This window comes from Suncus etruscus, chromosome 2 (genome assembly GCF_024139225.1).
Source record: "Suncus etruscus isolate mSunEtr1 chromosome 2, mSunEtr1.pri.cur, whole genome shotgun sequence".
Classification (NCBI taxonomy): Eukaryota; Metazoa; Chordata; class Mammalia; order Eulipotyphla; family Soricidae; genus Suncus; species Suncus etruscus.
In genome coordinates, this window is record NC_064849.1 from 57,055,396 (window position 1) to 57,074,914 (window position 19,519).

The 19,519-nt window shown below is 36.2% G+C and overlaps 1 protein-coding gene across 1 annotated transcript in view; it reads right to left on the minus strand.

Moving 5' to 3' along the window:
• Positions 1–19,519, minus strand: part of NUBPL (NUBP iron-sulfur cluster assembly factor, mitochondrial) — a 227,027-nt gene that overhangs the window by 90,400 nt on the left and 117,108 nt on the right. The gene's annotated exons all lie outside the window — the stretch shown is intronic.

Genomic DNA, 19,519 nt, shown 5'->3' on the forward strand with positions numbered 1-19,519 from the left:
AAGTGATCATAATCTGCTTAAATAAAAAAAATTGTGTTACTTATTGAAAAAAGTAAAAGGATGTTTAATTTTTTTTAAAAAGAACAAGTTTTATGTAAGATCAAGCTAGTGTATATATTTAACAAATTAATCAATCAAATGGTTGATTGAAATATATTTCCTTTAGACAAATTACCTCAATTTTTTGCAAGGGATTAAAATTTAAATTTGTGCTGAGGACCAGAGAAAACAGATAACTCTAAGACTAGAACACTTTGAATATTTTGCATCAGGAGATATAAGTTCAAACCCTAGTACAAAAGGTTTCCCAAATACCAAAGAAGAGCCCCTGAGCATTGAATCAGGAGCACTACTGGATATGAACTCATAATCAAAATAGTAGAAATACATATTTAAGGAATTGTATTAAACTACAATCTACTCTGAAAGCCATCCTAAAATACTGAGTTAGAGTTTGCCTAGAAATTAATGTACAGCTATACAGAATACCAACATTTATTAAACAGGTACATTCCTAAAGAACTGAGTAGAAAAGGCATTTAATCACAAACCTTTAAAGTTTGAGAATCCTAATTCAACTTTTGACTGAGGCAAAAAGTTTCTAGAATACTCCTGGCAGAGATATATTCAAATAACAAAAGAGAGACTTCAGATGTTTGGCACTTGCTTTAAAAACAATTGAGTATCAATATACAAGAATGAAAGAAAATTAGCATGTAAGACTAGTCCTAATTTTATTCTTTGGTTATATATGAACAAGTTTATATTTTATTTTTATTACTCATACCACAGAGCTACAGAGTGTTTTTTTTTTTTTTGTGATATGCTTATAGCTGCTAGGAGAACTGCTATTTATAAGAATTACCCCTTATTTAAATGTAAATATGCACTTAGAAAATTTTAAGAATTTAACTGAAACTATATAGTATATTTGAGTTTATAAAATAAAAAAGGTGGGGGAGCTTGTTTTCTAAAAAATGAAAAGGATTACACCTACAGCATTACATTTTGTGAAATGATATATCTTATTTTTTCCCTTTGGGGCAGAGGGTGGAAGTGCAGCCTTCCTGGTGGTGCTTAAAATTTTAGGATGCCCAATGGTTCACTGCTAAGGCCTGTGGTAACAGGGGCTACCAAGGCAACCTGGCGATGCTTGAGGACCAGGTGGTTCCAGGAATAAAAAAGGCATCTTCAAGAATAAAAGACCACTGACCAAGCAAGTGGAAGCAAATATAAGCAATTGGGATTACATTAAACAAATGAAAGATGCTTGGAAAACTAAACAGACACACAAAAAGGAAGAGACTTAAGACCCTTATCTTAAACCATACAAAAATAAGACATGAAACCATGCATATCCTGAAGAAAATAGAGGTTAAGGCCCTTGACATCTATCTTGGCAGTGATTTTCATACAAAGCCATTAAAAGCAAAGATCCAAAAGTGAAAATTAACAAGTAGAATAATATCACACTAAAAGACTTCTTCACAGTAAAGGGAATAATTAACAATTGAAATAAAAGTATAGGGGCCAGAGTGATAGTACAGCAGTTGAGGTAAGCAGCTCATGTAAGTTGCCCTGCATGCAGTCAACCTGGGTTCAATCCCTGGTATCCTATATGGTCTACTGATCGCCACCAGAAGTGATCCCTGAGAGCAGAGTCAGGAGTAAGCACTGAGCACTGACAGATATGGCCCAAAAACAAAAACAAAAATTTAAACTTTAAAAATAAAAAAGTGGGAGAATATGTTTGCAGGTGTTTACCTTGCCTGGTCTAGCCTAGAATGGACCGTGGTTTGATCCCCGTCATCCCATATGGTTCCCCAAGCAAGGAGCAATTTCTTAGCGCACAGCCAGGAAGTAACTCCTGGGTGTCACTGGGTATGGCCCCAAAACTAATAATAATAATAATAATAACAACAACAATAACAATAATTTTTGAAAGAAGAAAGGTACTTAATATTACTAATAATCAGGAAAATGTTCATCAAAACATAAGGAAATATACCTCACACCAATTAGAAGAGTTGTAATCAATAAGTAGTAACAAGGACTTCTTGGCAGAAGAGGCAGGAGTTATCAACAAGAGTACCAACCCTGGTTAAATCCACAGAACCACATAATGCCCCAGCATTGTTAAATTATCCCCAAATGATCCCTGACACCACCTCATCCAAGGAGTGGTAGCACTCAGGCCACCTAAATACCTTCTGAGAGTGTCTTCCTGCCCTCTTCCAGGAAAAAAAGCCTCATGTAGTGCTAAAGATGTGGAAAGGGGGTAAAATTCATGTCTGGAACGAACATAAAATATCATCACAAAATCACTAGGGATAGCATTATGGAGGCTCTTCAAGAAACTAAAAGGTACTGGAATGATAGTACAGCAGATACATTTGCTTTTCATGAGGCCAATGTAGGTTTAATCCCTGGCATCCTACATGGTCCCCCAAATACCACCAAGAATAATTTCTGAGTACAAAGCTAAGAGTAGCTGCTGAGCATCACTAGGCATGGCCACAAAAAAATTAAAAGTAGAGTTATAATATGCTTCAGCAGTCCCACTTCTGGGTATATACCAATTATCAAAAAAGATATTGAAAAGATATCTGCACCCCTATGTCTACTGTATTATTTAGTCACAAGAACTAAGATACAGAAACAACCTAAGTATCCATCAACATAAATGAATAAAGAAGAGGAATACAATGCTATGGAATATTACTCAGTCATGAGAAAGTTTCTTGAGGGCATTAAGCTAAATGACAGGAGGCAGAAAAAAGACAAATACTGCATATAATTATTTATATGTGAAATATATGTAAGTCAAACTCAGGAATAGAAAAAATGTGATTGTCAAAAGGGAAAGGTTGTTTTTATTTTAATTAAAAATGTACAAACTTTCAACTACAAGATGAAAAAGGTCTAAGGAAATATTGTAAAATATGGTGATTATAGCTGGTAACAGTGAATTGTACAACTGAAATCTGCTTACTGCAGCAAGAGTAGAATTTAGGGAGTGAAGAAGGAGAAGGAAAAGAGAAGAGATAAATTGGCTCCTCAAAAAACAACATCAAATTCACAAAGTTTTTGGTTCACACAGTGCTCCCTTGGCTACCCAATGTACACTTATAAACTTTATAAAAGTCTCTCATAGAGAAATTATACAGCTAAAGATAGTACCATCATCATACAAGGATGTTCAGTGTATTTTACAAAAAAAAAAATAAAGTGAGGGTAGGTTGTTTGCATTGCATCTGGTAGACCTGAGTTCCAGTCCCAACATCCCAAATGATACCCTGAGCCCACCAGGAATGATCCCTGAGTGCAGATACAAGAGTGAGCTCTGAGTATAGTCAGGTATAGCCCAAAAACAAAAAACAAAAATAAATAAATAAAGTGGATTAAACTTTATTTTATTTTATTTTTAGTTTTTGGGCCACACCTGGTGGTGCTCAGAAATCAATCCTGGTAGGCTCGGGGGACCATATGGGATCTGGGGATCAAACCCGGGTCCATCCCAGGTCGGCCACATGCAAGGCAAATGCCCTACCTCTGTGTTATCACTCCGGCTCCAATCTTTAGTGTGCTTGAATAGGAGAATCACTACATAAATTATGATCAGCATAGTGAAGGAGATACTGTGTATCCAAAGGTGGAAATGGTTCTTGACTTCCTCTTCCCATTGGTCCAGCCCCTACGTGCACCTTATTTCTTCAGATTAGGATGGGATAATTTTCCTTCAACACCTGGCATATAAAGACCCAGGATCTGACACTATCAAGAGTAATGCACTCTTCTCCTCTGAATTAAGATATTAGGAAACTCTCTAGAAACTGGACAATTGCTAAACACTATAAGACTGAACTAGGAAGAAGACCAAAATTCTGAAGAGAAAATCAGAATTTTTTCTCTTGAACTGCATGGCTCCTGTACTGAGTTGACCTAGAATTTTTTGATCTTCTGGATTCTTTCACTCTTCTTTCCCAAGAGACTGATTAAGAAGACTAATTTTTTATAACTCCCCCTAAAATATCAGAGTTCAAATAAGACTTTATCTGTAACATAAAAACTCATGATGAAAGGGCCAGAGAGACAGCACAGTGGTAGAGCATTTGCCTTGCATGCAGCCCACCCAAGAGAGACCTGGTTCTATTCCTGGCACCCAGGTGGTCCCCCAGCCTGCCACGGGCGATTTATGAGTGCAGAGCCAGGAGTAATCCCTGAGTGTCACTGGGTGTGTCCAAAAACCAATTAATCAATCAACCAATCAATCAAGTTAAAAAAATGTTCATTATGTAGGCAATTCCAAAAGAGAAGGTTCAAAAGTATAGCTATAAAAGAAAATACCCTAACAGGGGTCTCAAACTCAATTCACCTGGGGGCCACAGGAGGCAAAGTCAAGGTGATCCTTGAGTGCAAAGTCAATAGTAAGCGTTGACCATTGGGGGGTGTGACCCAAACAACTAAAACAAAACAAAACAAAAAAAGATTCCTCTAGGGCAGGGCCACAAAATGTTGTATGGAGGGCCGTTTGTGGCCCGCGGGCCACGAGTTTGAGACCCCTGCTACACTATGCTCATTATCTCCTACAAACTCAGAGCTTGTTTCCTCATGACAAACCACAATAAAGTGGTACTAAATGGAGAAATACATAAAGAACACAAGAACAAACAAGCACATCTACTTAGAATAAAATTTTCCTTGACCAAGAGGCAAATCTTAAGTTCCTAGATCTGCAGTACTTAAGAAGATATTTAAGAAGAGAAGATAGCTGTCTCTTTTCTAATAGATACCTTCATATATCACACATGTGACATAGCAAAAATGACATCATTTCTGAGGCACATACGGGGGAAAATTTCCTGAGAAAGAGCATGAACTTTTTCAAAATACCTTTCAATATATCCCCAGTACTATACCATGTACCTCTAGTGACAAATATAATACAAATTATTTCACCAATGAAATATATAATTTTAGGGGCTAAAGTGATGGCAAAGTATTTGCCTTGCATACAGCCAATCCAGGTTCCATCCTCAGCACTGCAAAGAGCCCCCCAAACTCCACCAGGAATGATCCCTAAGCACAATGCCAGGAATAAGCTTAAGGAACACTGGGTGTGGCCCCCAAACAAAAATTACATACATACACGTATCATTTAATTTGATAAATGTTAATGAACAAGTTCCCTAGTTGCTTTGAATGACAAAGCTTAAAGATATACATTTTGTTTGTTCATAATAAAACATATTGTTTAGGGCCCAGAGAGATAGCACAGCAGCATTTGCCTCGCAAGCAGCCGATCCAGGACCAAAGGTGGTTGGTTCAAATCCCGGCGTCCCATATGGTCCCCTGTGCCTGCCAGGAGCTATTTCTGAGCAGACAGCCAGGAGTAACCACTGAGCACCGCTGGGTGTGACCCAAAAACCAAAAGAAAAAAAAAAAACATATTGTTTAATGTGGCCTATCTATTTCAGAGTCTCATCTCTACACATTTATCTAATAAAGCATTTCTCAGTTCTTTCCTGATGAAAATAATAATTATAAACATTTCATTATTATTCATAAAAGCCACAGCTGCCAAGTTTTTTATATCATATATAAACATAACATAAAAGTTAACCTTTCTTATATAACAAACAGCTTTTAGACAAGATATGGCATTAATTACTCAAAATACAATTTTTTTAAAATAAATACTAAGTTAAAAATTGACATTTTGTGAATGTTTAATATCTTTCAAAGAGTTAGCCAAAAAGCTAATTCTCCTACACACTGGAGCTAAATTGTAAATTCTTTTGCTTGGCAACAATAGTGTATATATTGATGACATTTCAGCTGTAAAAGATTAGAATTTAACAGCTTCACAAACATAGAATGCTTCACTCAGGACTCAGTGTCAACACATTTGTCAGGTTGTTTAAAGTACTGAGAATTTTATAGGAAACAAAAGTGAAATCCTTACAGCTACTGTCCCCGTCCCCAACTTACCCCCCAATAAAAAAAAGTTGCCAATGAGCAAATATAAAAGAAAAAAGCCAATCATGGCATAAGCTATGAAAATTTTTTTTCAATAACAGGTTGAGATCATTCTCACAGTCAGTTTTTCTGGGGTGATCTTTATGATGAAATCTCAATTTCAAGAGAGACGAAAGACTTGGGAAAAAGAGGGTTTCTGGTGAGAAAAAAAGTATGTTCAAGTACTCTAAAGTAAAAATAAACTTGGGGGGCATCTGAGAAAAGTGATGGGGAAAATAGTAAATTTAGAACAAGAGTGGTATGACTGAGATGAAGGGCATCAAAGTCAAATTATGTAGATCTTACTAAGATAGTTTGGGTTATAGTCTTACCACAATGGCTCTTTGAAATTTATTTTTTTTGAAAAATAAAAGTACATTCCTATATATTTATCATCCAATTTCAATAATTACTGCTTTATGGTCAGAATTACCTTTAGGGGGTCTTTTGGGGCCACTCTCAGTACTCAGAAGTTGCTTCCTTGCTCTGCTCTTAGGAATCACTTCTGGAGGGGGGGAACCAAATGGGATGCCAGAGATTGAGCCTGGGTCAACCATGAACAAGACAAGTGACTTACCACTGTACTATTACTCTGGCCCATCAGTCTTGCTTAATCTATGCCTTTTACTCATTCTCTATCTAATATCAGATATATCTTTTGTTATTTGGTATGTATGTCTAAAAGGCAAATTATTTTTTATAACTAGTATCAACATTACCATCATTAAACCAAATTTTCACTGTCAATCTATGAAAATTATTAGCTATGTGGCCAGAATACATACTTCCAGGTGTAGCACTTGGGTGTCAAGGGGGAAAGACTCATACCCAGCTGTGCTGTTTACTCCATAAACAGTGCCAAGGAGGGATCAAACCAGGGTTAGTAATGTAAAGGCAAGCACTTTACCCTGTTATTCTCTCCAGAAATTTTTTGTTTTGTTTTGTTTTGGTTTTGGTTTTTGGTTTTTGTTTTGGTTTTTGGGCCACACCTGGTAACACTCAGGAGTTGCTCCTGGCTTGGGGGACCATATGGGATGCCGGGGGATCGAACTGCAGTCCGTCCAAGGCTAGCGCAGGCAAGGCAAGGCACCTTATCTCTAGCGCCACCGCCCGGCCCCCTCTCCAGAAATTTTTTAAAGCACTATTGGTTCATATAAGAGTGCAAATAAGTTGCAAATATTGCAATTAATGGTATTCTAAATAACTGAATAAGGGTGGTATTAGAAAGATAAAAATGATAAAGAGAAATAGACAAGATATTTTTAAAATGTAAACATAGAGAATTTGTTAATAAATATATCATCAAACAAGATTGTTATCAAGAACAAATCCTGATTATATAATGATTTAAATAAAATCAAATGACTTTCTTTTTCTTAGCTGTTATATATTTTTTCTCACCCTCCCCCCTACATGTAATGAAGAATAAGTATGATTTAAAAAATTGAGCAATATAGACTAAAATTATAAGATAACTGAGTGGGAGAAAATATCTGCACTCAAAACATTGGTATTCAGAATATATAAAGTACTCACAAAAATTAACAACCAAAAATCTAAAAACAGGGAAAGGAAATTAACAGACTCCTCTGTGAGGAAGACAAAACAGATGGTCAGCAGGATTATAAAAATGTATATCATCACTTATGATTAGGAAAATCCAAATCAAGATGACAATGAATTATCATTTTACACCAGTAAGAACTGCACATATAAAAAATACTGGGAACAATCTGTGTTGGGAATATGGTGAAAAATGAACTCTCATCCACTGCTGATGAGAATATTGATTGATTCAACACCTATGGAAAACAGTATTCTCACTAAACTTAGAATCAAACTTCCATATGACCCACCAATTTCACTTTTGGGTATCTATCCCCAGGATACATTCGATCATAAGGACATATGCACATCACCATACATCATAGCACTCAGTATAATAGTTAAGAGTTGGAATCAATCTACATGTGCATGAAAGAAGAGCTGATCATGAAAATGTGATACATATATACAATGGAATATGCATAGTTCTAATTAATGATGTAATCATGGAATTCACCGCAACATGGATGGAACTGGAAGATCAAATGAAATAAGCTAGAGGAAGAAGGATAAATACAGGATATCACTTATATATGGTATTTAGAATAACTGCATGAGGGAATGCAATGGTTTAAATGGCAGTTCCTTAGAAAACTTCTGGCATGATGAGAGGAAATGAAATAAGAGTCGAGGGGGGAAATTCAAATGTAAAAATAAGGAGGAACATAAGTCAAGGGGACTCAGGTAGATTGGTGGTCTTAGAAGAGAACTAAATATACAAACCATGAATCACAACAATGAAATCATGAGACCCAACCTTTAACAACCAAACTTTAAAAGGTGCCTGTTAAAATGGCAGGCTGGGGTTGGGTAGTGGAGGTCTGGGATGGATTCAGGGAACACAAGTGGATAGACTGATTCTGATGGTAAGACTGATGCTAAAACACTGTATGTATAAATCTCAATTATGAATAATTTTGTAAATCACAATGCTTTAAATATTTTTTTTAACTTTTAGGGGCCAGGAAGATTTCTCAGCAGATAGGATTTATGTGCATCAGGGTTTGAATTCCAGCACCATATGACCTTTTGAGCACTACTAGGTATACACCCTGAGGCCCCTCAAACATTGCATGGTTGCCCTGGTGGGTACCTGGCACCATAGGGCTCTAGTAATTCTGCATCCTCAACCTTTGCATTGAACTTACTTGGCCAAGTTGGCCAAGAATCACCAGAACTGATCTCTGGGACCTCCAGGGCATGGTTTGGGAGCCCCTCCCAAAATAATCTAAAGCACATTATTAAACATTATTTTAACCCTAATTATCAATCTCTTGTATTAGTTTGTCTAGCTCAACAGCTTATACAAATAGAATATAAGCAAACAACTTGCATGCAGAAAAATAGGAAAAGTTTATGAAAAAATAGTCAGTTAATTCATATCAATTAGTTAATATAGAGGAAAAACTCCAATTAATTTATTTATTTAGTTGGCCTAAATGTAATGCTGGGAACTACTGGGATTGGCTGAAAGCAATCCTTAGCTTAGCCCCCGTATTATTTCTCCAGCCCTCCAAGTTATTTTCTAGAAGTTAAACTCCATTTTCACATTTTTCTTTTTTGGTTTTTGGGTCACACCTGGCGGCGGCACTCAGGGGTTACTCCTGGCTCTGCTCAGAAATCACTCCTGGCAGGCACAGTGGACCATATGGGATGCCGGGATTCAAACCATCCTTGGTCCTGGGTCAGCCACTTGAGAGGCAAACACTCTACAGCTGTGCTCTCTTTCCAGCCCCCATCTTCACATTTCTACTGGGTACTTTTCTAATCATTTAATTTTTTTAATTATTATAAATTACAAATTTAAAATGATTTAAATTGTTCTGTTGGATTTGCCTTGCCTATTTCTACAGGATGGAAAATATGGAAGGCATGAGAGAATGGAAATAGGAGATTTCAACAGCAACAAAAATAGTTAATGCATTATGCCTGAGTGATACTATTTCTACCAAAATATTACCTAAATTTTCATACAGAAAAATAACAAATTATTCACATATAACTTCTGCACATAAAATTTTTATAATGTTGCTCCATTTTGATAATATACATAAAGAATCTAATTAATCACCAAGATAAAAATGATAAAATCATTCCAACATAGTGAATCATTCATATATGTGTTATGCCACAAATCACATTTAAACAAATACAATTGATTTCCATTAGCATTATAACTAAATTTACATGTAAATACAGTTTGCTTAATGCTAACAGGGCAGGGTTCCAGGAGGGAATTCTTATTCTTTATTAACCAAATAATAGCTCTGTAGTTACATTACCACCTCAGCACTGCCCCTGCTAATTGGATTTTAATGATACTCATGAGTAAAAGAACAGCTCTGCCAGCTAAGAAATAAACTATAACGTGGAAAAAATAGGATAATCACAAATGTAATTCCAAAACTATAAATGCTAAACACCTCAATAATTAAACAGATCATAGATCTAAATTATTCAAAGAATTCCAAGTTCATTTACAAAAGTTGACTTATTATATATGAATACTTCTAAGAGAGAATTTTATAAGATCTTTAATAAAATTATTAACTTACTTAAATAATTCTATAATCCTTATAAAGTAATAAATTATTTTAGTTATCATATAATTATTCTTAAAGTACAATAGTTTATTTTTAATAAACACCAATGTGAGCTATAACAATTTTCACAAATTTTCTACTTTTTTAAAATAATTTCATTTATCATTTTGTTGCAACAAGAAATATAAAATAAACTATTGTATGCCTGTTAAGGGAGCAGGCTTGGAAACTGGGTTAAAACTGGGAGAATAGTAGACGGAAGGTCACTGAATGCCAAAACAACTAACTGTATTATGAACAACTTTGTAAAATACACTGAGTGGGGATGCAGGGAGGGAGGAAAGGAAGGAAGGAAGGAAGGAAGGAAGGAAGGAAGGAAGGAAGGAAGGAAGGAAGGAAGGAAGGAAGGAAGGAAGGAAGGAAGGAAGGAGGGAGGGAGGGAGGGAGGGAGGGAGGGAGGGAGGGAGGGAGGGAGGGAGGGAGGGAGGGGGAGGGAGGGAGGGAGGGAGGGAGGGAGGAAGGAAGGAAGGAAGGAAGGAAGGAAGGAAGGAAGGAAGGAAGGAAGGAAGGAAGGAAGGAAGGAAGGAAGGAAGGAAGGAAGGAAGGAAGGAAGGAAGGAAGGAAGGAAGGAAGGAAGAGAAAAATAAAAAGGAAGGAAGGAAGGAAGGAAGAGAAAAATAAAAAGGAAGGAAGAAAGGAAGGAAGGAAGGAAGGAGGGAGGGAGGGAGGGAGGGAGGGAGAGAGGGAGGGAGAGAGGGAGGGAGGGAGGGAAAAAGGGAGGGGGGATGGAGGGAGGGAAAAAGGGAGGGACAGAGGGAGGGAGAAAGGGAGGGACAGAGGGAGGGAAAAAGGAAGGGAGAGAAGGAAAAAGGGAAGGAGGGAGAAAAAAAGGGAGGGAGGGAGAATGGGAAGGAAGGAAACAGTGCTAGATATAGAGGAGGAAAGATATTTATCTTTGTTTATCAATTTACTTTATTCCTGATACTACAATTTCCTAATACTTTAATTTTATACATCTTACCTCTAGCACCACCTCTCCGGCCACTAATTTTATATAAAGTTCTACATCAAAAAGTTCATCTTCTTAAAATTTTTTAAAGTTTTATAAAATTTTATTAAAACATCTTATAAAATGTTTTATTCATTTATTCAGGATGGTAGATCTCAGTTTGACTTAATCAGTTTGACTGAATTCATTCCTGTATAAATACATATAAGCATTGAACAGCTAAAAAAAAAAAAAGTTTTAACAAAATCTGGGGCCAGTGAAGTGGCGTTAGAGGTAAGGTGTCTGCCTTGCAAGCGCTAGCCAAGGAAGGACTGTGGTTCGATTTCCCCGGTGTCCCATAGGGTCCCGCTAAAGCCAGGGGCAATTTCTGAGTGCTTAGCTAGGAGTAACCCCTGAGTATCAAACAGGTGTGGCCCAAAAAAAAAAAAGAACGAAAAAAAAAGTTTTAACAAAATTTATAAACTTATCAAGTATTTCACCTTTTAAAACTTCATAAGAGAATACCAAAAGCTTATGTTAAAAAATAGATAACTCGGGCCGGGAAGGTGGCGCTAGAGATAAGGTGTCTGCCTTGTAAGCGCTAGCCAAGGAACGGACCGTGGTTCGATCCCCCGGCGTCCCATATGGTCCCCCCAAGCCAGGGGCAATTTCTGAGCGCTTAGCCAGGAGTAACCCCTGAGCGTCAAATGGGTGTGGCCCAAAAACCAAAAAAAAAAAAAAAAAAAATAGATAACTCTAAGGACAGGAGTGAGATCTCAAAGGGCTGAGCATGTAGGACACCTAAATTTGAACTCTGGCACTGCAGTTTCCTGAGTACTCCCAAAAGTAACATCCTAATACAGAGAGCCAAGAATACTCCTTTCCTTGGGGCTGGAACGGTGGCACAAGCAGTAGGGCATCTGCCTTGCATGCACTTGCCTAGGACAGATTGCAGTTCAATCCCCCACCATCCCATATGGTTCCCCAAGCCAGGAGTGATTTCTGAGTGTATAACCAGGAGTAACCCCTGAGCATCACTGGGCATGTCCCAAAAACCCAAACTCCCCCCTCCAATAAAAGAATAGTCCTCTTAAATCTAAAGAAATTTTATCAAAGAAGCACCTACTAACTGCAATAATATCTCATTTAAAAAAAAAAGAGAAAAAGGTGGAGCATAAATAAGCCAGCTTAGAAAATGCAAAGTAATACCAATCAGGGAAATACATATGAAAAAAAATCCTTAACTTTTATGACTAGGCATCCATTCTCTTTCTCAATCATAGAGCTGCTTTCAATATCTTATTATACTTTATGCTTTGCTACTTTCTCTGTTCACAGTAAACCTGTATCTGAAGTCCTCTGGGCTTTATAAAGTCATTTTCATGTTCTAGGGTGGTTCTAACAAAACACTTAATGCATTTACTCAGTAAATACTTTTCAAATAAATCTATCAAGAATTTTATAGCACAGCACAGGAAAAGTAATAAGCCCATTTAAGTGGCTGTCAGTTTCCATTTCCTAACATGGGTTTATGGGAAATATATATCAAGTAAAAGGCACCAAATCTGCTCCAAAATGTGGGTGTGTTAAATGCTGTGACACAAGAAGTTGAAAATCCAGCTTCAATTCTCCCCCTGGAATATAACAAGACTTGGATTTCAGCCAACAACTCCTATACCAGGTTTCAACCCCAAGGAATTTAGAAAAAAAACAAGTCAGAAATTCCTTAAAAATAAATTTGAGTTTAAAATAGATATCTTGACAGATGTCTCTTTGTAATTATGCCTGGTGAGACTACTGTATTTTAGAAATAACTACATCACAATATGTATGCAAGTGCTGCATATTAAGATGCAACAATGTCTAACTTATAATTAAATCAGGACCATGAACAGCTCAATAAAATATGTTCTAAAGAAAGTGTGATGTGGCAAAAAATATATATACTTAGTATAAGTATAGTACAGGCAGAGATTTATTAAAGTTTGCAATCTGAAATACTTCAATAAGAGGAATCAGCAGATAAGTTAGGGAGGGGATTCAATACAGCCTAAAATTAACTACCTTAGAATATTAACTGTATATAGCATGACAATATATGAATACAAACAACAATTAGAGAACCATGCACTAAAACAAAACCAAAATACAATTTTTATGAATATATAAAACAAAGGCCTGACAGATAGAAGTGATACTTGTATACAGCCAACCCTGGTTTGATTCTTTGCACCATATAATATCCCTCTCATTTCTACCACGAAAGATCCCTGACCATAGAGCCAGAATTAAGCCCTGAGTAGTTAGGTATGAAACCAAATCCAACAAAAATTATAATATACAAAACATAAAACAACAAAACCAGCTCAATATTTGTGAAGTCCTGTATTCAATCTCCTGTAATACAAGAACAAAACAAAATTGTCACACTACTAGATGGTTCGATTAGACTTTATGAGTGAGAGAAGTTGAATGCTTGTCTCGAATACAGGCAGGGGTTGGGAAGGAGGGTGGGGGACATTGGTGGCGGGAATGTTGCACTGATGAAGGTGGGTGTTCTGTTTATAATTGAAACCCAACTACAATCATGATTGTAATCATGGTGCTTAAAGATTTTATATTTTAAAAAAATTGTAACACTAAACCCATAGCATACCTATTTCTAGAATCCATGATTAGCACTCAGCTTTCTGCTGTTTCTTTTCAACTTTACACCTCAACATGTCTTGTCTTTGATATTTACAAGCCACCATATTCATTAACTCCTATTTTAGAAATCCTTACACATGTACTGCAGTGTAGTTCCAATCAAAGCAATCTGTGACTGAAAATTCAGAATAAAAAGTTCTATCACAGTCAAGGAAATATGGTATGGCTTCATTTACTTACTGAGAAGCTAAAGCTAAAGAATCCATGTCAGATTTCAAAGTTTCAAAAGAAACCTAGGAATATGACATGGACAGTTTCATAATAAAGTTAATATATAGTCTGTAACACATATTTCATTATTATAGTGTATAGTTCATCTTAAAATGAGTCTCATAAATGACAGCATTTTCTCTAATTTTATTTAATGATAATACTGAATTTGTCCAATTCCATGCATGTATTCAATTCACTAACTCAGTAATTCTCAATAAGGGATGTTCTGTTTCCCCCAAACATCTTTGGCAATGCCTAGGGTCATTTTTCACAGAAGGGTGGGGTGGTATATCTGACTATTTAGCAACCAAAGGTATCACCAAAAACCCTAGAGTGTACAAAGTCTTCCTTACACAACATTTTGCCCCAAAATCTAATAGCATCACTGGTGAACTCTTCCCCTAAAACTCTGTTGTCTTACAAAGCAATTTCCCAGTTTCCGTTATGTTTAACTCGAATAAATACTTAAACCAAAAACCAAGACACAAGACAAAGATGAATGAAATGCACATGAGACATTCAAAAACAATCAGACCCATTTGTTCATTTTTTTTATTCATTTCACAAATGAATAAGACATGTTAGCATGCACTAAGCATTACAAGGACTCTAAGAAATAAATCTATGCTTTCATAGAGTTTATGTTCTAATGATTTTCAGGTTGAAGAAAACATCAAACTAAAATTTAAAAACTCTCAATTCCTGCCACATTCTAGAAAATTGATGTTGTTCTACATCCATTTATGAAAATACTTTGTTTTAATGAGCCAAAATAATTTCCTTGAGGTTTAATCACAGTTCTGCTCCCATAAATCATAAAAAAAATTGGTTCCACATGACAGCCTTTTACAGACTGAAAGACAGCTATAATGCATCTTTAAATTACGTCTCCTAAAGACTAAAATCTGCCATTGTTTCTGACAGCTATATAGAAGACATGACCCCTATATTTGGAAGAAAAAGAAAAAATAGAAATACTAAGGTTTTGTAAGAATTTAGGCCATTGACTAGTAATTACTTTTTAACTTATTTTGACACATAGTGACAGTGAAGTTAAGATAACTATGTATAACAAGAACGCAAATGTCAGGGCCTGGAGCAATAGTACAGTGGGCAGGGTGCTAAGAGTATTCAGTATATAATGAGTGGAATCAAAGTAAAAGGTTGGCAGAATATTTGGAAAATAGACAATATTCAAATATGATTATCTATCATTACTTCCCAAACCACCAAAAAAAAAAACTCCACTAAATTGTGTCTAATAATAGACCGTGTGACTTTTTAATGCTAATACTATGTTTGGGAGAGTTTTAGGAAATCAGCTTAAGTCAGGGGCTTAAAATGATCATTCTAAGATAGAGAAGGGTCTACTAGGACAATGATAGTTGGAACTGATCCCTCTCAACAAGAACTCAGTGTTGAAAGTGGAGAAACTAACAGGCAAGGCACCCCACTAACAATAGTGCAAATCATAGCATCAAAAAGGAGAGAGAGAGAGAGAGAGAGAGAGAGAGAGAGAGAGAGAAAGAGAGAGAGAGAGAGAGAGAGAGAGAGAGAGAGAGAGAGAGAGAGAGAGAATATGACTGCCCTAAAGAAAGGTAGGGGTAGGGAGGTGAGAGAAAAACTGGAGATATGGGGAACAAGAAGGATACAGTGAAGGACGGTATACCTTGTATGACTGAAACCCAACAATAAACAATTTTTTAACCATGGTACTTAAATAAAGCAATTAAAAATTAATTTTGTAAAATCTCAAAAAAAAAAAAAGAGTAGGATATAGATTAGAGGGAGAGCATGTTTTTCATGCCAGAACTTGGGTTTAATCCTGAGCACATGGTCCTCTGAACATTGCCCAGAATCATGCCCCACCACCACCAATTTTTTACTTGTCTTTTGAAATTCTACTTCTCATGAAATTTATAGCCTTTCTAAAGCCTGGCCCGGTTAGATTCCATTAGTCCTAAACACAACGTATGTAGCAGGTCAATTTTAAGAAATATATTAACAGTCAGGCATTGTAATTTCCTTCTACAATATGTTTTCAGGCTGTTAGTTTATCTTAAAACCAAAAATGAGACATTCTAACTATGAAAAATTACCAAATTTATGATAACCAAAGTTACCAGAGGCACTGAATATATTAACAAGTACACAGTAGACGTAAGGAAAAATGTAGTCTTTTCACAGCCATATGTGACCTTATGCAAGCTACTTAGCTTTCCTCTCCCAAAGCTTTATTTTCTGCAAAATGAAAATATTTTACCTCATAAAAATACTATGAAAATAAAATAATGTATGTGACAATTTGAGAAACTTATTAAGCCACCCTAAAGGTCTGCACTCTCAGCTCATGGAATAAAAACTCAGGCAACAGTGTGGAATCCACTTAAAATGTCTTATTCTTTTGAATAAGGTCCATAAGATATAACACATTCAATAAATATTGGTCTTATCAAATTATATAGGAGAAAAAGACCAAAACCCCAGTAGTTAGATGATAAACAAATCAGATAAATAGTATGTAAGGTTTTGTAAGTTTTGAAAAGTCTCTGACAGGGGAAACTGAAAACCAAGTGCCTCACAAAAAGGAATCAGCATCTCTCTAGGCTTGAATGACCCCTTACATGGTCATTATCCAATTGACTCTCCCCAGATTATGTTATTTTTCATTCAATAGATCTGAAGCCCAACTTCACGCTAGGTACCAAGGATAAAAAGAATAATGAACTATCTCTAGAAAATAAAAGTTTTTTTTTTAAATAAAGATACAGAAATATGGGGAATAAATCAAATATTTCAGCAATACTAATACAAATGTCTTCAGAGATAAAAAAATTGTTCTTTAATATGTGCTGTCTGATAAATTAGCTACTAGCCATGTGTGCCTACTGAGCACTTGTAATATGGTATATGGACATAGTGAACTTTTAATTATAATTAATTTTATAACTACATACAACTAGTGGATACCTATTAAACAATACAGGCAGGGGATGAGAAGGGGGAAGGGGGTGATGTTACACTGGTGAAGGGGGTGTTCTGGTCATGACTGTAACCCAAATATGATCATGTTACTTAAATAAAAAATATATTAAAAATAAAAAATAAATAAAGAGGCCGGAAAGATAGCACGAAGGTAGGGTGTTTGCCTTGCATGTAGAAGGTCAGTGGTTCGAATCCCGGAATCCTTTATGGTGCCCTAAGCCTGCCAAGTGTGATTTCTGAGTGTAGAGCCAGTAATAACCCCTGAGCGCTGCAGGGTGTGACCCAAAAACCAAAAAAAAATTTTTGAAAATAGTAAAAATAAATTGAAAGAAAGGAATAGGGATTTCTGGAATTCAAATATACTATATTCTAAGCAGATATAAGGGATCCAACTACATAAAGAGCTTTGGGAAAGACTTTAATGTGTTCAGCTAAAAAGGCCTCCTAGGACATATGTAATATGTAAAGGGAGGAATACAAAAATAAGGTTAAAAGAGTTACTTAGATTCTCCTTCTGGATTCCAGTACCATCATAGTTCATCTGCTCTTTGGGACCATCCAGATTGGTGTCCAGGAGGGAATAGGGAACCTCATGCCCTAGTCCCTTCCACCTAAAGCAAATGGGGCTGTCCTTTTGTCTCTTTCCCAATAGCCTTCATACTCCCAGCACTTTTGCTGAATCTTTGTTCCCTGGGGACAGTGAGACCTATGTCTGGGCAGAAACAATGAGGCTCCAGTCCTAATCCCCTCCACCAAGCTGCAACTGGGCCTCTACTTCAGCCTTCCCTCAGTCTCCTTCTTGGTTCCAGTGACATTACTGAAACCCCCTTCCTTCCCATCAGTCATCTTTTTCCCAAATCATTTCAATATATATCATAAATTTCCTGGCAAATTGGATCTAGCACTCCTTTCAACACAAAATACTCCAGCACTCCAAATCACTAAATGCAAAGATCGATGGGGAGGCTAAAGAAGAAATCTACTGTGGGGACATGGAGAGAAATCTTGGCAATTCTCCTAGTCCACCCAAACGTCTGAACCTTATAGATGAGGACCTAAAATCAACATTTAATGGTTTAGCAATGGAAATCTAGCCTAAGAAATTAAGAAATTTATACATGAACAAATCCAACCAATTCAAAGAAAAATTCTTTCAGAAGATGAGAGAATCCATACAAATGGAACTAAAGGAACTACAAGATATATTAACAAGTAGAATTACTCAGGTGGAGAATTGCATAGAGGAATTTGAAGATGATTTACACAGGTGGAGAAATGCACAAACTTGAAGACAAATTACAAGCCAGCAATAATAAAGAAATAAAAAAAAAGGAGAGAGAAAACTGGAAGAAAATGTAAAGTACTTAATGAACAAAGACAAGAGAAATAATCTCAGAATATAGGAATTCCAGAAGGAGAAGAAAACAGGAAAGGAGAAGAACAAGTAGTGAGGGAGATAATAGCAGAGAACTTCCTCACCCTTAAGAAAGAGGTTTCTCTACAAATCCAAGAGGCAAAAAGAGTGCCAAACAAAATAGAACATAACAGAACACCAAGACATTTAGTAATCCAAACGGCGAGAGAGAGAGAGAGAGAGAGAGAGAGAGAGAGAGAGAGAGAGAGATCCTTAAAGAAGTCTTTAAGAGACCCTTTAAAGCAGTAAGGGAGAAAAAGAAAACCCTCAAGTATAAAAGAAACAAAAAAAATCAAACGAGATCTTCCATTTGAAACAATCCAGGCAAGAAGAGTGGAATGACATATTCAAACTACTGAATGAAAGAAACTTTCAAACTAGAGTGAACTACCCAGAGAAACTGTCATTTACATGGGAGGGAAGGTTAAAAGCATCCTCAGATAAAAAAAAAAACTCACAATATTTGCACTAATCAAGCCGACTCTAAATGAACTAGTCAAAGAGCACAAACCAAATCCCCAATTGTAACAACAACAACAACCCTACAATATAATGGAACAACAGCTCTTTCTGTCAGTAGTTTTCTTAAATGTCAATGGATTAATCTCTCCCATCAAGAAAAGATACAGCTGTTTAAACTGAGAAAGTGATCAATCAACTGCTCTTTACAGATATCTATAATCATGTTCTAATGCTTTTATCCACAGAAACAGGTACAGAATACATTTGGAAGCCATGGACTCTCACTATAATGCTCGATAGAAGTAGTTTTAATGACTTAATTTTACTATGTCTAAAATAACTCCTTGATCTTTTTGTCCTTAGTAGTGTTTGGAGATATAAGTTGATGACCCCAGTTCCAGAATGCAATGTTAGACTCAGAAGACAGGGCTCATTATGATAATGTCATAACAAAAATTCTAGTCATAATTTTCTACTTGATTATGCCTGCTAATATAATCTAATGTTTATGTCATTAAATAACAGTGGAATATTCAACTGCATGCATGAACTCCTGTTACAGAGCTCATTCATTGAATTTGT